Source organism: Halichoerus grypus, chromosome 1 (assembly GCF_964656455.1).
Source record: "Halichoerus grypus chromosome 1, mHalGry1.hap1.1, whole genome shotgun sequence".
Classification (NCBI taxonomy): Eukaryota; Metazoa; Chordata; class Mammalia; order Carnivora; family Phocidae; genus Halichoerus; species Halichoerus grypus.
In genome coordinates this window covers 124,027,243-124,048,671 of record NC_135712.1, presented here as the reverse complement: position 1 = coordinate 124,048,671, position 21,429 = coordinate 124,027,243, and the positions used below count along the sequence as shown (strand labels likewise).

The 21,429-nt window shown below is 47.3% G+C and overlaps 1 protein-coding gene across 2 annotated transcripts in view; it reads left to right on the top strand.

The window, feature by feature from the left end:
* The window catches only part of EPHB1 (EPH receptor B1), a 504,178-nt gene that overhangs the window by 469,182 nt on the left and 13,567 nt on the right, over positions 1 to 21,429 (top strand). The gene's annotated exons all lie outside the window — the stretch shown is intronic.

Below are 21,429 nucleotides of genomic sequence, written 5' to 3'. Positions count from 1 at the left end.
CTGTCCACTGCTTTGGAAGAAACACAAAACAAAACAAAAGATATTAAATCAGCCCTGGAGATCCTGCAGTTGGTATTAAAGCATTGGAGTCAGACCTATGATTACGCTCAGTCTGGAGATTCTTCCGTTCCATAGACTAAAAATCATATAAATTACCAGCTCAGTCATATCCATTGTCACGGTCATCAGTGACATGGCTGCCCATAAAGTGGGGTTGAACCCAGAGAGGGTTTTCTTGCATTGTGTTTGTTTGGCCCCCATCTTTTATAAGTAAATAGTGCTTAAGGAAGGAAGATAGTTCAGGGTGCCTGAGGGATCACCCAAGTCTGGGATGGAGCATTCTTATCTCTCTAGGGAACTGGCTTGGGAGTCTTTCAAAGGGGGAATCCACAGAGAAAAGATGGAGAGGATCAAAGCCTCAGCCTCATGCCAGGCTCTGAGCCCGACGTGCTCAGAAGTGGTGCCGTGAACAGTCTGAGCCCCCTTCTCTTTAACATAGGCCAGAGGAGTGGTGGGCCTGCCTCACTTCCCTGAAACAGCAGGGGATGGAGGGCAGAGCTGGGAGCACAGGCATCTCCCTGTCCAGGCTGCCGAGACTTGCTGCTCCACCAGGGGCCAGCAATGCCATTCACAGCCCTCCTGGGGGGCAGACTGGCTAGGTGACTCTGTGGTGAGGAGAGGAAGACTCTCTGAATTTTCCTAAAGCCTGTGATGAGCGGCTCCCGTCAGCAACACCCAGGGAAGGCACACGTGCATGCGCATGCGCACACACATGCATCCACTCACACGTAGGTAGTACAGTATACACATAGAGATGCGCAAAAACACAGCCAGAGACACACAGAGAAATGCGCACACACACACACCCTGGACTCCCCAGAGGCAGACACCCGCAGACCCAAACCTACGCCGGTGCAGGGTGATAGATAGCTGGGCATGTTCCTTTCATTACCGCTGAGGAGTGGGTTCAATGCTATAGTACTGTTCTAGATTGGTTTTTTCTTACAATGTACCTAATACTTAAAAGATGCAAAGAAAGCAGAAAATTGTCTTGAAGATAATCCTTCCTGCAGGGCTTCTGGAGAAAGCCCCTTTGTCTGCACTTGGCAGCGCCAACTTGAAGAAGGTGCTCCTAAGTAGGCGTCCGTCTGTCTGACAGGTTTTGGCACAGGCTGGGAGCTTTGACCTTCTGAAAGAGGCAGGTTTGTTGGCTTTCTGTCCGGTGACCCCAAGTCCAGCTCTGCTTTCCCCCACAGTTCCTGGCGGTTTTTACATTTAAATCATGCTTCTCCTTCCTGTCTGATTCAAGGCTCCTCACGAGGCCGTTTTCAAATTATGATTCCTCGCTCTTCTTTCAATCATCGAGCTTGGGTAACAGGCTATCTCTTGGGTGGATGGAAAGTGGAGAGGATTGAAGATGAGCAAGGAGAGGAGGGGAGACCCTTTAATTGCAGCCAGAATAAAACCGAGTCCTGGTCCCCTGGAAATTCTTCTGTAGCATTAATTATGCTGAAGGAGGAATCATTCAAATGCCACACTCTACCCCATGCTCTGCAGCTCCGATCATTCTTCTTCCGGCAGTCCTGCCTCCTCCTTCCTCTGATAACTCTCCCGGGTCACTTTGTCACCAGATGCTCAGTTAGGGATATCAGGCCCTGACTGAAATGCCCTTTTGAAAAAGATTCAGCATAATTATTATTAGTAAGGCCAGTATATTATTAGCACCAGTGAGCTCAGGATGGGATTTCAGAGCCCCTGGGGGCTGGAATGAGGCATGAGTCAGGTTTGCATGAGTCAAAGCAAAGCGCATCTCTCTGCTTTGGGCCTGGTGTGCTGGACCAGGCAGGCCGAGCCCTCCTCCCTCTGTGCCTGTCATCATGCCTGTCCTCACAGAGGAGGGACCGGCTGCCTGGGTATGGGCCCATGCAATGCGTCTACTAGCTGTTCTCCCAGCCACCACATTTTTGTGAAGCACTTAGTATGTGCAAAGCACAACAGCTAGCCACTCAGATGGTTCCTGAGCTCCTTGCATTTCCTTTCTGGCAAAAAAAAAAAAAAAAAAGATGGGCATGAAACAACTAATTAAGCAATTAGCTATGTAATTATAATTACATACTGTGGGGAAGAATATATCAAGTATGTATCACTGGACCCCGAGGAAGTAACCCCTGGGCTGAAAACCAAGAATAAAGAGGAGAGAATTTGGCGAATAATATGGCCAGTGCCTCATAGGGACTGTCTCATGGGGACTGTCCCCAAGCTGGACACAGCAAGGACAGAGTGTGGAGAGGAGGCTGTTGGCTGAGATTGTGCTCAAGCACAGAGCCGGGAGAAGCAGCTCTCCTGTAGGAATAGCCACGGGGTGTTGGGGGAAATGGCAAGCCGGGCCGCCCAGGTGGGCCCACAGTAGCTTTGATCCAACCTGTGAACTCTGGGGTTCTAGGAAAAGAGGAAGAGCCAGAAACAAGACCCCAGACACCAGTCTTTAGGGACTGGGCTGGGGAGCCCTGTGAAGAAATGCAGGATTGAACTGTGAGGGTGCGTGGTGAGAAGCACTCCCAGCAGAGGGTAGCGAGCCAGGTTTCACCTTCTTGACAGAGGTTCCAGTGAGAGTCAGTCAAGAAGTCAATGAGCCAATCCATCAGGGATCATTGATTTCTGGCAAGAGGCAAGGACCTCTCCTAGAGAAGGAAATAAACTTTACTTATTTTTAATATGTTGATTGGTAGTAGTGTCTGTAAATCATTCACTAAGATGTAGGCTTATTTTCCCCATTCAGTGCTTAGTAAATAAAAGTGTGGAGCAATAAGCTTAGGGGACAGAGCTGGCTTTCAGCTGAGATGAGAGGGGGGTGGAGTGGACTCCCAGATGAGTTAGATAGGAACTAAGCAGTGAAACTGGGCACATAAAAGGTACTTGGTGACTGTTTATAGGATGGATGGATGGATGGTTGGATGGATGGATGGATGGATGGATAAATGGATAAGGTTATTATGAGGGCTCAAAGGCTGAGGGTTTTCCAGAAAGAAGTAATAGCCTGATCAGAACTGAAGAGGTAAAAAAGTAGCTGGTGTGCTCACTGAACAGGCTGATTTGGCTGGTGTTGGGAAGGGGATGTGCTGGCCAGTGAAATCATGCTATGTTAGTTCTAGAAAGGCCCTGTTATCAGATGAACTGTATCCCCCCAAAAAGATACACTGGAGCGCTAACCTCCCCCATACTGGTGAAGGTGACTTTATTTGGAAATAGGGTCTTTGCAGATGTAATCCAGTTAAGATGAGGTCATACCAGATGAGGGTGGACCTTAAAACCAATCACCAGTGACCTTATAAGATGGGGGAAATTTAGACAGAGGCACACAGGGAAGAGATGGCCATGTAATAATGACTGAGGCGGAGATTGGAGGGATGAATCTCCAAGCCCAGGAAGGGCAAGGATTGCCAGCAGACACCACAAGCTAGAAAAGGCAAGGAAGATTCTCCCATACCGATTTCAGAGGGAGATTGGCCCCGCCAGTGCCTTGATTTCAGACTTCCAGCCGGCAGAACTGTGAGACGATAAATTTCTATTGTTTTAAGCCACCCAGTTTATGGTACTGTGCTACGGCAGCCCTAGCAAGCTCCTGCGAGTCCTAAGAAACCGACTCTACCCCTATCACTGGACAGGTGGGCAGTCGGACTAGAAAGGATGGAATGTAGGACAGGACATCGAAGGGTCTTGGATGTACATCTGGAATTTACCCAGATTCAGGAGAACCTTACTGCCTGACAATTAAGAAAAAGGTAATAAATAAATAAATAAATAAGCACATTAGAATCCTTGCTTGCTGAGTTCACTGTGTGGTGGTACATCTTTGCAGGAGCACTGTTTTCAAAGACCTATGGCCCTAAGGGTTAAGTACCAAGGACTGCTCAAGTTTCAAAGGCGCTGACCAGCCCTGAGATTCTGGGAGTCTTTGCAAACCTCCCTCTTGTTCTTTAGGATCCTACCATTGTTAGAAAAGTTGATTCGGAGGGTGGAGGTGCCCGTCCTGTGTCCCCTGCCTAATAGGGCCTTCTAATAGGGCTTGGCTTATGAGCTCGTCGCGGGACAGAGCCGCCTCACAAAAAGAAGCCTGTGGGTCTAGCAAATCTCTCTAAGGCGAGGTGTTTATCCTGGAAAGGGAAACCAGGCCTTCGAGATCACACAAAAGCCAGAGTGATTTTCTAAAGACCCCAGTGGCTCAAAACCAGCACTATCAAGGGTGAGCATATTACACTTCCTCTGGGAAGGCCAAATTTGAAACCTAAAGGCAGCCAAGACACTCATCGGTTACAGTTTATAGGTCCAGAGGTAAAAGAAAGAGTGAGAGTGGGAGTATAAGGAAGAGAGAAAGAAGAGAGAGCAGAGTGAAGAGGGAAGACTAGGAGGACTTCTGATCAAAGGCCACTCACTAACTCACTCCGAACACAGTCTAGCTGCAGGGGAGCAGGCGGGGAGGATTGTAGAGGTGAAGATTTCATTTTAATCTTCCCACAAAAGCACTCAAGTAAACCCTTTCCCTGGGAGAAAGTGAGAGAGTAAGAAAAAGGAAAAGAAGATTGTCTGTGAAAAGATGCATGCAGACCTCCACTAATATTGCTCACTTAGAGAATACATGCCATCTGGGTGTTTGATAAAAAGAAAAAGAAGAGTCCAAAGCCGTGGATTCGGCTGGTGAGTTGCAAGCTGCTCACCTCTCCTCCAAAGAAAGATAGTTCTTTTCTTGGTCCACATTGGCTACCTTTTCAGAGTGACCTGTCGGGGCTTCATTCCTTTATTCTCTCTGGCCAAGGAGCTGAGCAGTGGGGAGAGGGGAGGTGAGGAGACCCAGGTGACCAGAGCAAGGCCGACCTTCTAGTCATTTATCATGTGAGAATTCTCCAGGAAAATGCAAAGCCTCAACCCAGTTGTGCCTAGGGCTGACCCCGCAGCTTCATAGGAGTGGCCATGGCGCCCTGACTTTAGGCTCCAGAATTTTCTGAAACTTCTTCTTTGGAAAAAAATTTGGCCTATCCCAGGGATCCTAGCAGATGGCAGGAAATCCAGGGAGACTCCACCCCAAATTGCCAACCAATGTGAGTTCATATGCTTTTAAACCAGCCTCACCAATAAAATGGTATTAAATGGCTTTGTAGTTAGATATTTGACCCGGAGCAATTAAAAGGGCAAAGGTTTGGCCAGGAAATGCTGGGGTAGAAAAGGTAGGGGGAGTAGATGCAGGGGGAGGGGGAGTGGCCCTGACAGGGGGAGGGCCCAGTGTGCCTCCTAAATTACTTTTTCCTATTATACAATATGGTTTTATTATCTTAAAATGATGATTAGTATCCTAAGTAATTCTCAGTATTAGAAAATTATTTTAGTAAGTAAATAAGACACTATCATTTAAAATCCATTATTCAAGGGTTTTTTGGTTGTTTATTTGTATTGGCTTTTGATACCCATTATCCTACTGGTAATCATTATCTTCAATACAAACACACTAAAGTCATCCTTTCCTTGTTTTATTTTTCAATGTTTTCATCAAATTTCAAACCACATAGCATAACTCGGTCCAGTAGCTCTAATGACAATTTCAATGCACAGGATTTCACAGGAGGTAATTCTGAAGGGTGGTCCCCTCAGCACTTATAAGGACAAGGATGAATTTTGAGCCAGAAAACATGGCTTGGGTCCCGGCTCTGCCAATTATTAACTTGGGGTAAGCCTCTTTGAGGCTCTGTTCCATTATCTGTTGAATGGGAATAGTATATTATACTTGGTCTATATCACATTATTGTAAAGATCAAAGGAAAAATATTGTGTTGAAGGTCATTTAATAAATTTCTAAAGTCCTATAAAAATGTAACAAAATAAAAGTTACCATAAAAGCTGATGAAATAGAATAAATTATTCTCGATCTCAGTAAAACACATTTTTTCCCTGATTTGGGGCCGGGGGGTGGGGCAGGAATCTGTTCCAACAACACATGACATGCCAAATATAATTAGCAGTGCATGAACTAGTTCCATTCAGTTAATAACGCAAGTGGCATGATCTTAATCCAAAATCTAACCAGTGTAATATAAAGAACAGAAACTTGGATAGCGATGGGACTGAAACCCTCTGGCTCTGCTACTAACACACTATGTGACCTGTGTGAGGTATTTACTTCAGGAGCCTCAGCTTTCTAACCTGTAAAATGGGGATAAAAACCTACCTCTCAGTATGATTGTGAAAGTTGGATGGTATTAAATACGTAAAGTGCCCAGCAGAGCAGTTGGTGCCCAGTGGATACTTGACAAATGTCCATCTGCTTTCACCAACCCTGAGGTGCCTCATAAAAATGGGAGTGGAGAGGGGCACCTGGGGGGCTCAGTCGGTTAAGTGTGTGTCTGCCTTCGGCTCAGGTCATGATCCCAGGGTCTTGGGATCGAGCCCCATATCGGGGAGCCTGCTTCTCCCTCTGCCCCTCCCCCTGCTTGTGCTCTCTCTCTCTCTTTCTCTCTTTCTTTCTCTCTCTCAATAAATAAAAAAAATCTTTAAAAAAAAAAAAAGGGAGTGGAGACATAGCCTTTTCTGTTATAGTGCCTTGTCCCTCAATGCAAACTCACTCACTCAGTGATTTTGGTAAATGGGGGGATGGTGTCAGCATCATGTGGAAGTCCTATGGTTTCATATGATCTTTCCACGGGATATTTACTTCTTTTTTTTTTTTTAAGATTTTATTTATTTATTTATTTATTTGAGAGAGAGAGAGAGAGAGAGAGAGAGAAACAAACAGAGCACAAGCTAGCGAGCAAGCAGGGGGAGGGGCACAGGGAGAGGGAGAGAATCTTAAGCAGACTCCACGCTATGTGCAGAGCCCCACGTGGAGCTTGATCTCAGGACCCTGAGATCCTGACCTGAGCCACCCAGGTGCCCCAGGGTATTTCCATCTTGAAGCAATCGGGGACAAGATTTCTTACAATGAAAGAGAAAACCTTAGCATAATAATAAGACCTTAAGAAAAACGTTGAACATTGACTGAGAGACTTTTCTTTTATGCAAATACGAGTTAGTTTAGTGGTTTCCAGAACTGCTGTATTTTCCACTCTGTGACCTGGTGAATCCGAAGATGTGGAAGCTGTGGAAACGTTTTTCTTTGTCTTAAATTTTAATTTCTGGGCAAAGAAGTCTACCCTCTGGATCAGATTCGTACTTTTGATAAAACTGATCTCTATGAGCTGTGACTGCCCCTCCCCACTCCCCCCCACCCCCCACCCCCAGGACCTATATCTCTTACAAGGAAACACAAAATCCAGGGCTTAGGCTGCAGAAGCAAGGACAGATAGGCTGGTGCAAATGCAGGTTGTAATTTACCCACGCTGCCATTTTTATTAGGAGTGTTGTGTTTTTGTTACATTTTGAATGGTCTTCTCCAAATGTAATTTTTTCTCATAGGCTCTGTTATTTTATTGTGCCATTTGGCAGAATATGAGGTTTTTTCAAAATGCATATATGACATTGTAGCAGAAAAGCCTGGATTAGGAAATTAGAGTCCATTCAGTCACTTTCAGGAAGCATGCACTCCATTTAGGTATAATCAATACTTGAGCCATCAGCAGGCCTAGCCATTTGAGACAGGGAAAATGTTTAGGGTCTTTAATAAGATCAAAATGAAAACAGTTACGTTGGTAGGTACCTGTGAATTAAAGGAAAGGAAAAAATGTGGTGTCATCTCTTGCATATGAGTCTCCAGAATGCCTCTCTGCCCATGTGGCCAGTGCTCTTCTCTCCAAGTCCGACATTAATAGGAATTTTTCAATATTTTCATCACATTTCAATTCATGTAGCATTACTCAGTCTAAAGGTCCATTGACAGACAGTTCAGTGCATAGGACTTCACAGGAGGTGATTCTGAAGGGTGGTCAGGGGCACCGCAGGATGGTGGGGAGACATAGCTGGATTCCAGACCACCGCTCTGCTTCAACCACAGCAGCTTCGGTTTTATCAATTTTAGATATTGAGCTTTTACCAAGCTTTCCTTTCAAACAAGGGTTCTGCCACTACAAATGTAGTATTTGGAAACTACAGGCCATCAGTTGTGATGATAATAGGTTATTTTATGTGGTCGATATTTCTGTCCCTAATCATACTGGTTCCAGGCCTACAGGAGAGTCTATAGACCATGCAGAATATTGGTCTTTAAAGAAGATCCCAGGGAAATTGTATGACATTTTAGGAGCTTCCAAGCTAGGATGCCATCCATATTACTCTTTTTTTTTACCGTCTGCCCTGAAACCGTGATAGAAATGTCTGGGGGCTCTTCTCTGGCTTCTCTGTAAGAACAGCTTCAAAGGAAATGCCAGTTTGGTCAGAGAACTCTTTTAGATACCCAATCAACTGAGAAGGAGATTTTTTTCAAACTTTTTTATTTGAATAAAATTTTCAAAAAATGGATATGATTTCAATTTGGCAAAACCAATCTCTCCTAGAAGTGAATACCCTCCAGGTCCCACAGCCTATGGTCAGGTCTCGCAATCAGTTGTTGTATCTGTTCAGTCTCCTTCAATCTGAAGAATTCCACTGTCTTTCTTTGTCTTTCATGACATTGACTTTTCTCTTTTAGGAACACAGTCACTTTTTTTTTTTTCATTAATAGAACAATCTTCCTTTGGGGTTTTTCTGGTATTCCTCATAATTAGCTTCGGGTTCTACATTCTTGACTATAATCCTACATAAGTGATGTTGTATACTTCCTAGGTTATCACACCTCAAGACATAGGAATGAGGTCCATGTGCCCTTCATTGGTGGCATGAATTTTGACCATCTGGTCAAGGTTTTGTCCAACTTCTCCACTGTATATTTGCATACAGTATATATTACATTTTTTCCTTTGGTAACTGATAAACAGTCTGTGGGAAGACAGGTTGTGCAAATATCCTGCTCTTTGTGGAAAGTTCCCCTCTAGTTTTAGCACCCATTGATGATTCTGATCTGAACTAATCTTTGTTATTATAGCTGCAGAATGTTTTCCAACTCCAGCCACCATGTCACACTTGTCACTGACATTTTGGATGGTAGTTCTATAATCTTATTAAATGGTCCTTTATTCTACCTGGAAAGTCAGCCCAATAACATTCTGAAGATCCCGTTCTCTTTGATTTTTGCCTGGGAAAGTTTTGGAATGACCTTTGGCTAAAAACATTAAGATTCACATCTGTTCCCAATTCCTGTTTTAGACTGTTGCCTTGCAGACCTGGTCTTATTTCATCACTATCCACTCTGCCCACACCTTCGATGTAAACAGTCTGATTTATTTGAGGGGGGCAGAAGAAGGGGGAAACAGACAAGCTCCTCTCTGTCCACAAATATGCTGGTTTGTTGATTCCTACATCTCTGCCTTCATGCCTGCCCGGCTCCAGAAGTAGGATGTCCTGCCCTTTACCTGTCCTAATCGCACCCATCCTTTGCCACAGGCAGGAAAACACAGCCCTGAAGGGCCCAGAAATGTGAAAGTCTTAAAGGCCTTGGGAAATACTGAAATGTTCCTACAGGATGTAGAACCTCCAGGAGGTTCTCCAATAAGACCAGATGAGAAGGCTTCTCTTTATCACATGCACAGGACATAGATCTTGGGAGTCTTCCAGGACTTCTCTTGACTTGTGGTTGAGGATTATCTCCTGAAACTTTTGGGCTCCCACAAAATGGTAAGTATGGGCTCCAAGCCTTGGGAGACCATGAATCTAGTGGAACTAGTAACTGTGGGCTTTTTTTTGGGGGGGGGTCACAGTTTACCAGTCCCCAGATAAAATGGATTCTGAACCCTCTAAGAAGGGGGTGTTTGGGACTTCAGCAGGAGGTGCTGCCATGACTCTCACAATTACAGAGAATTCTGGAACGGAGACCCTGCAGTCCTAGGCAGAGCTTCAAGGTTGTGGCAAGATTAGGAAGACCCCAAGTCCAGTGAGTGGGGCTGGTAGTAACAGCTACTAAGAGCCACAGGGAAAGGCTCAAGTGCAGGGTTGGAGGAGCAGAAACTGAGGGGTCTCTTTTCCCACTGTGAAGACCCCAGCTGCCTTTGGGACAGCCATATGGTAAATTTATTCATGGGCAGGGAGGCAAAGACAAGGGGTCTAGACCCATCAGGTTGGGGGAAATTAGGTCTGGGAATGTGGGAAGAACTCCAGGAGTTGGTTTTCTAAGGAATGGGGAAATGTAGTGTACATCCTAAAGCATATCAGAAAATAGATCAGTCACCAGTCAAAGAACAGATGAGAGGCCGGCAGCATTGGCCAAAGTCTAATCAAGCTGGAGACCCCAGCACACCCCAAGCAAGGGTTCTGTCGAGCAGCCAACAGCATGCATGCCAACGGCATCCGAGGCCAAAGGATGAGAGATTGGGAACAACCATGGGCACCTGGGCCCAAGGTCCAGCCACTGCTGTGCCCTCAACACGGCTCTCCCAACCTGCACCTGGTTGCATGTCAGTCCCTCCCCCACCCGCACCAGGACTGCTCAGTTACTCCCTAGGCCTCTGCCACACTCCTCAGGTTCTACCCAGCCCTGCATTCTTCTCTCCCCGCCACTGGCCTGCTTTCCTCCTTTATCACAGCATCCCCAAGCTTGTGTGTGCCGCTCAGTAACTGTTTGTGAAGTGAATTAAGAAATTAATTAATGAGTGACAATATGTCTCTGGTGATCTGAGATACCAAGTAGGAAAATGGTGTACCAAGGGAGCAATATGGCTGTCCACGGCAGCTGGGTTCTTCACAGTGGGAAGAGACCCCTCAGTCTCTGCTCCTCCAACCCTGGACTTGAGCCTTTCTCTCTGGCTCTTAGTGGCTGTTATCACCAGCCCCACTCACCAGACTTTCGGCTATCATAACCCTGCTCCTTCCACCCACACCTGGGGGAGGACTGATCCCAGAGCAGCCAGAGAGAAAGGAGCTTATAGTCCAACTTGGAAGGTCAGCCCATCTGAAGAAAGAAGTTTCTAGAATGCCTTATTTTTTTTTAATGTTATTATGGTTTTATGTATAAAGGCAATGCTTTAAAACGTCAAAAAATAAAAGTGTGTTTAAAGCACAAAGTGAAACAGACTTTCCCTTCCCAATTCCTAGAAGTCACTGTCAGTAATAGTTTGGTGTGGGTGTGTGTATCTTTTGTGGTCCTCAAAATGGTCTCATCCTATACAGACCACCTCTTCATGGACTTGCTCTGTTACTTAAGAACACGTCATGAGGGTGCCTGGGTGGCTCAGTCAGTTAAACGTCTGCCTTCAGCTCAGGTCATGATCCCAGGGTCCTGCTCAGGGGGGAGTCTGCTTCTCCCTCTGCCACCCCCACCCCCAGCTTGTGCCCCCTCTCTCTCCCTTGCAAAAATAAATAAATAAAATCTTAAAAAAGAGAGAACACATCATGAACATGACCTTTTCCTCTCTTAGTACTTTACTTCATGCCTTTGGAGACTTTTCACTGCTGCCCTTGTCGGTGTCTCGGGCATCCTTTGTATGAAGGAACCGTGGAAACTAACTAGCTCTCTTTGGATGGCCATCTTGGTAGCTTCTGATGTTGTATCATTTCAAACAGAACTTCAGTGAATGTTCTTACACGGAGGTCTCTGCACACCCGTATGGATATCCCTGTACAATAAATTTCAAGAACAGAAATCCCTGGGCTAAGAAATTTGCACATTTCACATATTTTAAATACTTTCAAGCTTAAATAAAAATTCCAAGAATAAGAATAATACACTCATACCTTTTTTCCAGATTCTTTACCTATTATTATCGCTTCACCTCCATTTCTTTATTATTTGCGTGATCCCCCCCCAAAAAAAATTAAAGTTCTTTTTTTCTAAATTCTTGGAAGAAATGTTGGCTACCTCATGGTTCTGTATCTCCATATACTTGAGTGCGACCTTCTGCGTTTCCTGAGAATAGGGATGTCCTCTTACATAACTACAGTATACCTGTCAACTTCAGTCATTTGATATGGATAGAATACTTTACTGTCTGTATTCTGATTTTGTTAGCTGACCCCAAAATGTCCTTTGTAGCACCTTTTCCTCCTAGTACAGCCTCCAGTCTCAGATCAGATATTGCATTTTGGTGTCATGTTTATTTAGAGTTGTTTAACCTGGGGTATTTTCACAGCCTTCCTTTGCTTTTTATGATATTGACATTTTTAAATAATACCATCCTTTAAAAAAAAAAACAAAACCAAACTTCCCTCATTCTAAGTTTGTCTGATTAGACCCAGGTTATGCATCATCCATTACATAACTGGTGGTGTGTCCTTGTTGTTCATCTGCCCCTCATGGTGATGTTAAGAATTGCAGATTTTAAATTTTGGTAGAAAAAGTTGATTTCCCAAGACATTTTGCCAATTAACTCCAGCCACAGTTGGTGAGAGTTCTCCCATGTCCCTATTCCCTCCCTCACACTGAGTCCATCAGTCTTCTTAACTTATTCCTGACCAGTATACTCCCTCTGCTTATGAATGCTTTATTTTAAAAAGAAAGCAATAAATGTTTTTTCCCATTTCACTCTGAGATACACTTTAATATTCTTATCTCTCAGCAAATGATCCCCAAACAGCAAAAGTGCAGTGCACTCACATGGGCTTTTGTATCCCAGTGCTTGCCTGGACTTGAGCAGTCTCGGGTGGGAACAGTGCAGGTGGATTGGGACCCCTGGCTGAGAGTCCAGGGCTCCACGCTCTGCGAAAGGAGAACAGAAGCCAATTCTTTTTTCCCCCCATTTGAGAGAGGAAAAGATGCCACCTGCCCTGCATATACGGGACACACTCCCCCATTTATACCATTACCGCTCTGAGCATAAGGCAGCGCAGGATTTGGAATGGGAGGGCCCAGATTCAGGTGCCCTCCCCACCTTTGATCAGGCATGGACCCAGGCTGCCCTCCTCTTCTCGCCAGCTCCCAGTGCTTGTAAAATGAACTTCAGAATACCTGGTTCACATAACTGATGTGCAAGGTACACGGGAAGGAGCTGGCCTCCCTGAAGGGTCTTTGGAGCTGGCTCTGCCCTCCCTGGCCACCCCACACACCCACCAGAGGAGGACGTGTGGCCCAGAGAACAGGGCTCACGCCTGCAGGAAGGCGGAGCAGCCTCGCTGCACATCTCACACCCTGCCAGCATCAGCTAGCAGCTTCTCATACGCCCCTCTGAGATAATTAAGCATTATTATCCCTATTGGCAGGTGGAGACAGTAAGACGGAGTGGTTAAGTGACTTGGTTATAACTGCTGGGATTGTGTGAGAGAGAAGCCGTGCCAAGAAGGGAGTGTGGTTCAGAAGGCCAGAAGAGCTTAAGCTATTTAATGTGACTGATTATTTTAAAATAGCTGTTGGAAGGTGGGGACAGGAAGAGAGACTAGAGTGTAGCTAGTGGACATTGGTAAGGCACCGAAAATTACACTGTGAATAAGGAATATACTCAGCATATCTATTAAAAGGGGTTGCCATGGCCAGTCTGTTTAGATGCTTACATCATGTGAAGAGGAGGGAAAAAATTAAAGGTAGTAGTCAACTCAGTGAGGACAATGGAATAAATCCCAGAGGCTTCCCACATGGCTGGACAGAGGTCTCTGAGATGTTCGTGCAGAGGCCACGTTGCCATGGGAGGCGCAGGCCTGGCCCAGGAAGCCTGAGTGCCGTCGTGCATAGGGGAGGAATGCAATGCAAGAAGAGTGTGGTGCCCGAGCTCATGGGGGAGACACAGGGGCAAAGGTGGGATGGCCCTCACGGGTTACTGACAGAGACAGGAGCCACAGAGACATGGGGACAAGTGGGAAAGCCCAGGGGTCTTTCCAGTACCTGGAAAAGGAGAGAACTGTAGCCTCTTAGGGTGAGCCTGGGGCTGGGAGTGGGCAGCAGTGAAGCAGTGGGGGTGGGAGTGGGGCTCCAAGAAAAAGCACAGTTCTTGCCTTTTTCAGGGAAGCCGTGGATACATACTAGACATGGCACAGGAAAGTGAAAGGTAGATAGCAGGGTGACTGCCTAGCCCCGTCCTCAACCCTGCCCCTCCCCTGTTCCCTGATCCTCCCCACAACCTTGTCAGCCAAAGGGCCCAGAGGCCCACCATCCCTACCCCACCTTGGGAGCTGGGCTCTTTTCCTTTCAGCAGCATGCAGATTAGTTCTTGCTCACCAGGTCCGTGATGAGCACTAGCTCCCTCCCTGGAGTACCCCCAGTCCACCCTCTGGGAAGGCCAAGTGCGGAGAATCTACAGCCCACTGGGTCACTTAGTCCAACACTCACTCCAGAGGCCGCCTTTTCAGCAGCATAGATAGCAAGGCCCAGTCTTCTGGGATGGCACCAGGAGAGACCAACCAAGCCTGCACCATCGAGGAGCGGATTACCACTTCAGGATTCCCTGGACAGTGCCCTCTCCAGGGCAGAAGTGGTATTGTTCCCTGGCTTGGCCCAGAGAGAGTACCCTTGGTCAAGTGAATGAAGGCAGCCGGTGAATTATTTAGTCGTGTCTCTCCACCCTTTCTTTTTAATTGTAAACTCAAGAAGTGCTGTGTGACAAAAATAAGAAGAAGAAGAAGAATGCCTGCCCACATCCCAGCCATCAGGGGCTATTTTGAGGGTGAGTAGTAAAAGACAGCGGTTTGCCCTGCTGCTGTAGAACAGAGACAGCGTCTGTTTGGTTGACCAGGATTTTTTTTCCAGCTGGGAAACATCACCGAGTGGCCTTTCTGTTCTTCACACATGAAACACACACTATCATCCGCATATTTTTAGTTAATTTATGTCCAAATAGGCCTTTCTCTAGCTGCTGGAAAATGATGTTTGGGCTGCAATTACCTTTCGCAGCATCTCACAGAAGGGTTTCGGCACTCACAAAGCTCAGGGGACAGGTAGCAAGGACCCCACTGACTGTAAATCTCTCCATTTGTAGTTATTCAAATCACATATTTTATTACTAGTACGAAATATATTGTGTCATTCATTTTGGAGGAGCAACTAATGCTTCAAGGAAAGCTTTGAAAAACATTCTATTTAGAAACAATTTTGTCTGCAGCCAACGCAGTGTGTCTTTTTGGGTTGTCTTTTCTCCCAGCCCTTTTCTCTGTTATTTGTGTCATTTGCATGACAAATAAGACCATCCTCTCCAAAAGCTCACCTGTTCCTGCAGCCTGTTTCCCACCTAAAGTTCTAATTCTCTGTATGTTGCATCATAATCCTTAGCATGGTAATAAATTACAGTTTCACCATCAAGATTGTGGCGTCTGGAAAGAAATAAGCAGCAGGGCCAGATGAACACTCTCAGAAGATAGAGAGACTGTTTTCATGCAAATTCCTGGCATCCTGGGGAACTAGGAGCAGCCTCTTTATTATATAGACTCTATTGCAATTCTGCAGCCAGAAGCCATTTCCACTGGCGGTTAGAAGCTGGTAACACTCAAGAAAGATAACCTTTTAGGCAGAACCTGCTTTTCCTTCCTGGCTGATTCCGGTCTTATCTGGAAAAATCACTTTGCTGATTAGGTTGGGGGAAATGGGTCAGTGTACTTTCAGAGTGCTTTTAAATAGAGATGCTCATTCTAATATACCTTCTTAATTTAATGGTTAGAGCCACATTAGACCTCTTGGTCCGGGGCAGCGGACAGTGACTGGGGAACAGGAGGAGGGCGTGTCCCGTGGATGCACCCTGAGGACAGGGCCACCTGTGTCTGAAGTGTGGCCAGAGGGCTGCACAGAGTCCCTCTCATGGACAGATGCCTCACCCAGGCTGGCCAGCTGCACCGGTCAGGAGGGTCACCCCTCCACAGGGAGTGTCCAAAGGCCACTCTGGAGGGCCACTTTCTGTGCAATGGAAACTTCACTTCAATTCGCCCTGCATTTCCCTTAGGCCCCAGCTATACTCGATGGAAACTTTGGTGAAACCAGCTTGCTGTCTTTTTCTCCCCCATCATTTTGAGGTCTTTTGAAGCTTAGTGCAGTGTTGGCAAACACTTGCCATGTATATAGCCATTCATTCCCTGTCCCGTGGCAGACATCGCTCATCAGTCATGGCCCTCTTCCTTGCTGAGCCCAGGTGAAGTCTCAAATCCTCAACCCAGCCATTAACAATGCCCAGAGTTGGCAATCAAGATGAGACCTCACTCAATCCATGATTTATGCTTGGCTGGTCGATGCCAGTGGTTCTCAAAGTGTGGGAACCACACTGAGAATTTGTTAGAAATGTAAATTCTCAACCCCTCCCCCAGAACCGGTAAATTCCAAAGTCTGGATTAGGGTTCTGTTAGGTGTGTTTTAACAAGACTTCCAGATTCTTATGTACACTCAAATTTAAGAACCACTGTTCCAGGCCAGTGGTTGTGACTAATGACTGCACATTAGAATCACCTGAAGCATGTTAAAATGTTAAAACCTACCAGTGCTTAGGCTCCACCACAACCAGAGACTCTAAATAAATTAGAATACCCACTGGCATTTAAAAAAAAAAAAAAAAAAAAAGAACGAAGGAAAGGAAAAAACAAAACAAAAAAACCTTCTCCAGGGTGATTCCGGTGAGCAGCCAAGCTGGAGAACCACCAGCCTAGGTTTTCTGGGTCTGCCAAGAATAAGGGTACTGACGCTGCCTTGAGCTCTTGCTGCACAACTCTGAGGCGGCTCCCTAGGCCTGGAGTGGCCAAGCTGGGTCTGCGGACACTCTGGTAAAGTGCAGGTGGATTCTCCCGGAGGCAGGCCATGCCTCTCCAGTGAGTAGGAGGAGCATCATGGTCAGGGCTGCCTTCTGACTGTTGTCCTCATTACCACAGCAGGGAAAGTGCCATGGAGCTGCCTCTTGAAGTCCTCACCTCGCAGTGCTCACATTGCCGAACAAAGGGCAGTCAGTCCTTCAACGTGGACACCAGCCTGGGTCTGATCAACAGCACTGAGGCCATGTCACAGAGAGGCTTATCTGCTAGGCTTCAGTCTAAATGGTAGAAGTGTCTCTCACTCCCAAATCCCACTGCTTCCTATGGGCAGGCATGGTAGCTCTGCCACCTGGGAATTCAGCGGCTGTGTTTTTAAGCTAGGGCCTGATAAACATTTATATACTCAATGTATTAGTTTCCCGTGACTGCTGTTACAAAGTATCACAAACTGGGTGGCTCTAAACAACAGGAATTTATTCTGTTGCTGTTCTGGAAGCCAGAAGTCTAAAACCAAGGGGCTGGCTGGATCGTGCTCCCTCCCAAGGCTCTAGGGAACAATCTGTTCCATGCCTTTCTCTTAGTTTCTAGCTGTTGCTGTCAATCCTCGGCATTCCTTGGCTCGCAGGTACATCATTCCAATCTCTGCCTCCATCTTCATACGTTATCCCCTCCTGTCTCTGTGTCTTCACATGGCCTTTTTTGGATACCAGTCGTTGGATGTTGGGTCCAACCCCCAATCCAGTATGATCTGATCTTACTTGGTTACATTTTGAAATACCCAATTTCCAAATAAGGTCACATTCACTGGTACAGAAGGTTAGAACTTGAACATATTTCTTTGTGGGGGGGGGGGGTGCGGGATAAAATCCAACAAACACAACCCAATAAATCTTGTTTAATGGTAACAATAATACACTGAGTAGTTTACACATACATCATGTTGGATCTTCACAACAACCCCGATATGTTTTATATGTTGTAAACTTTTTGGAGAGTTGTTTATTGTGAAATTCAGAGAATATTGCATGATGCTCTTGGTCATAAACCTATCGCTTCCAGACTTCAGGGGGATTCCTCATGCAGCATAATCCCCATATTTGATGAACAAGTCTTTTATCACCATACTCAGTAATGAGTGTCTGGATTCCCGCTATATCCCCGCTGAGACTATCTCACACAAGATGGCAGAGAAAAGTACTGTAGCAATGCCTCTTGCCCACAGAAGTGTTACTTTTATGGGCATTACTAGGATAAGTCATCAGCAAGGGGAATGGGTGCTATGCTCAGACTTTGGCCTGTAAAACTCCACAACTAACTGGGTCTTACAACCAATACTATGAGTGGTTTAATCTCACTGTGACAAGACAGTGAGCCGGCTGGGGGGCACTGGGTCTAGCCATTGATCCTTGACAGTGGAGCTGAGTCTCACCACTGACTGCCACCTCTCCACCAGGATGCTGGGCAGCATGGGTGCCCCCCCTCAATGCTTGTGGCAGGCTGGCTGCAGCTGAGGGACTGAAGTACCTCTACATTGAGACCTTCTACCTGGTGGTCCCACCCAGGTGTGGGTGTGGGTTAATCCACTGCCAAATTAATCCACTTCCGAATATCTTCTCTTAGTTCATCAAATTACACACAGATACCCAAAGACACACACACACACACACACACTTCATAGTTTACCTTATACCAGAGTGAAGGCATGATTATTCTGAAGCAGTGGATTTCAAACTTTTGAAGAACTCAGCAGCACAACCATTCAGTACAAAGCTTTATGTGGAAAGTCAATATATGAAGTCCTGTGAGGGAGACTAGGGCCCTGATGGTGGCGAGATGCTCCTCCCTGCTCTCTTATCCCTCCCCCACATCCCAGCACTGACCCCACGGCAGCTCTGGGGAAACTGGGTCCCTGAAGAATGCAGACTGCCTTCACGTCCCTGGTGGTAGCAGTCATCTGGTGTCTTGGAGAATCCCTGTGCTAGGGACAGTGCTCTCTTGAAGCCCAGTGCCGCCTCTCTTTGCCCATGTGGAAGCAGTTTCCTTCCCAGGGAGCCTCATCGTTCCTCAACCCCTGAGAATTCTTCCCTCATGCTCCTTCCCATCCAACAGGGCAAATCAGTGCTCTGTGCTCCTTCCTCATGCCTGCTTTGGTGAGAGCCAGTGACTCCTAGCGCACTTTGCAATTAAATGAATGCCCCTGGCCTTGGGCCTTCCGGTCCGGACTTCTCTTCCAGCAGGAGGACTGTCCTCACGGCAAACCCCTCCCTGCTGTAGCACCAGTCCGCTAAATGTTCTTCCGGTCTCCCTCCATGAGGCTAGTCACTACACTCTAACTTAATAGTTATCCTTTCCCATGACCAAAGACAAGTTAAATAAACATCACCATAATTACCTCTGAGCATCAGAAGGCGACACTGATGACATGACGTTTGAAAAGCTGAGAGGAACAGCTTAAAATTCCCAGGAAGGAAAGCACCCATCCCTATGCGCCCCTTGCTTTCCCTTCCTCTTGTTCGCCCCGGAGGTCAGCATCGCCTGCTCTCTTGGCTAAGTGGGAGAGCTGCTGTGACAAGCTGTCACCTGTCTGTCCAGGGCGGCTCTTCTGAAAGGCTCTGCTCCCTGCTGGGATTGAGGGCGGGGGCGGAGGTGGCGTGACAGGCCAAACTCAGTGTTCAGTGAGGCCCAGCAGCACAAGGTGGCAGGAGGGCTGAGGCACTTTGCCAGCAGCCCCAGCTCCACCACTTTACATGCAAGAGGGAGCAACTCCACAGCTGTCACCAGCAGCCCCTGGGGTCCGCTCCAGACTTGGCAGAGAGGACACCTTCAGACTCCCAAACCACCTCTTTGAAATTCAGAAGAGCCACTTCACGTCCCCTCCCCTCTCTGACACAAACATACACACAGGAGATAAGCCCAAACTCTCTTACCCACAGCCCTACACGGCCAGGCTTTCTGTCTCCCACTCTGCTCTCACACATACTGATAAGTCCTCACTCACAGAGCCCCACTCTGTCTCTCTCTCTCACACACACATATAGTCACATTCCCTCTCTCGCTCTCTCACACACACACAGTCACAATCTCTCTCACATACACACACACAGTCACATTCTGTCTCTCTCACACACACAGTCACATTCCCCCCCCCCCACACACACACACAGTCACATTAATTAAACTCCTGCTCTCTCTTGCCTCACTTAACCCAGGTATTCTGAGAGAGCAGAAACCCCTCCCCTGGGCCCCAGGCCCTCTCCGGGTGCGGCGTCCACCCCAATGGCGGGCACTGGCCCCCAGGTGTTTGATGACTCCTGGTTCACTGGCTGAATTTTCCACCTCTCTTCCCAGCCATGGGCATCTTGTAGATAAAGCCAGTGAACTCACTGCTGTTCTGGGGGATGGTGAGAACAAAGCACCTGGGTGCAACAGAGGCCCAGGCCTGCCCCCAGGCATTTGTCACGTTGCTGGCCTTTGAGCAGAAGATGTGTCCCACCACAAAAGCCTGCTGTCGTGCTGGGGGGAAATCAGGACTGGCTTCCTTGCGGGAAGCTGGATGTGCACCTGGGGAGGTCATGGCCCGGCAGGGCAGCCGTTACTCCTCCCAGACCCTGGTCCGGAAACCAGATACAAATACACTTTGCTGCTTGCTCCTTTTTCTGTCACTCGCACTCAGATTAACCACTTACACATTTTAAAGGTATTTTTGTCAAAGTCCTACATGCATCTCTGGTGGTTGGAACAGATCGTGAGAGCGGTCAGTGTAAAAATAGCCTCTTTCAGACGGAGGCATGAGGCAGATGCAGAGGGGAGGTAGGGAGCCTCGTGTATTGTGCAGGCAGAGCCCAGGCAGAGAGAAAGGCTAGGGAGGGAAAGCCTGCTACTTGGTAGGAAGACATGAACATGAGGATCGTATTTGTTCTGGAGACTGATGAGCTGTGGAGGGCAGCATTGGTGAGTGCCCCCGCTTCACCCTGAGGAGTGGGGTGGCATCGGGGCCTTGCTCTCTGCCCCCACCCCTCACACCCCCGGGACTGCTGAGTGGCAGCCATGCTGGGCTCCCCCTTGCAGTTAGTTATCATCCCTGCTCTCGCCCCAGCCCCTGCACACACTCCTCCCTGCCTGGGCTTCCCTCCTCCTACCCCCCTTTGCCTGGTTAACTTCTGCTTGTGCCCTGGGACTGAGCATAGAGTGGAGTAACAGTTCACACGTGTGCAGCATGCCAGGCCCTGTCCCAAGCACTGTATGGATAGGAACCCACAGAATCCTCCCAACAATCAGACTACATAGGTGTAATCGTCCCCCCCCCACATTTTGCTGATGAGAATGAGTGGCACAGAGAGGTTAGGTAACTTGCCGGAGGTCACATAGGTTGAAAGGGGCAGAACTGGCATCCAGACCCAACCAGAGGCTCCAGGTGCTCTTAACCCCGCAGGACACTGGCCCTCTGGCTGCTGCTGGCCACCTTCCCCACCCACTATCTATGTTAGGGAGTCTGCTCTGGTTCTCAGAAACCCTGTATCCGCCCTGGCCTCACACTCCTCACTTTCCATCTTGTAAACAACACATTTTCAGTCTCTGTAGTCTTGTCTGTCTCCCCACTCCCTATGCAGCCTGAGGGTAGGGACCATGGCTGGCTCATCTCTGGAACACCAGCTCTTCCAAAAGGGCCTGGCACGAAGCAGTGCTCACTGCCTAATGTTGACGGAGCGAATGGATGGATATCAATCCCTTAGGTACTCAAAACAGGCCAAGGTCTGGCAGACAAGCTGAGGG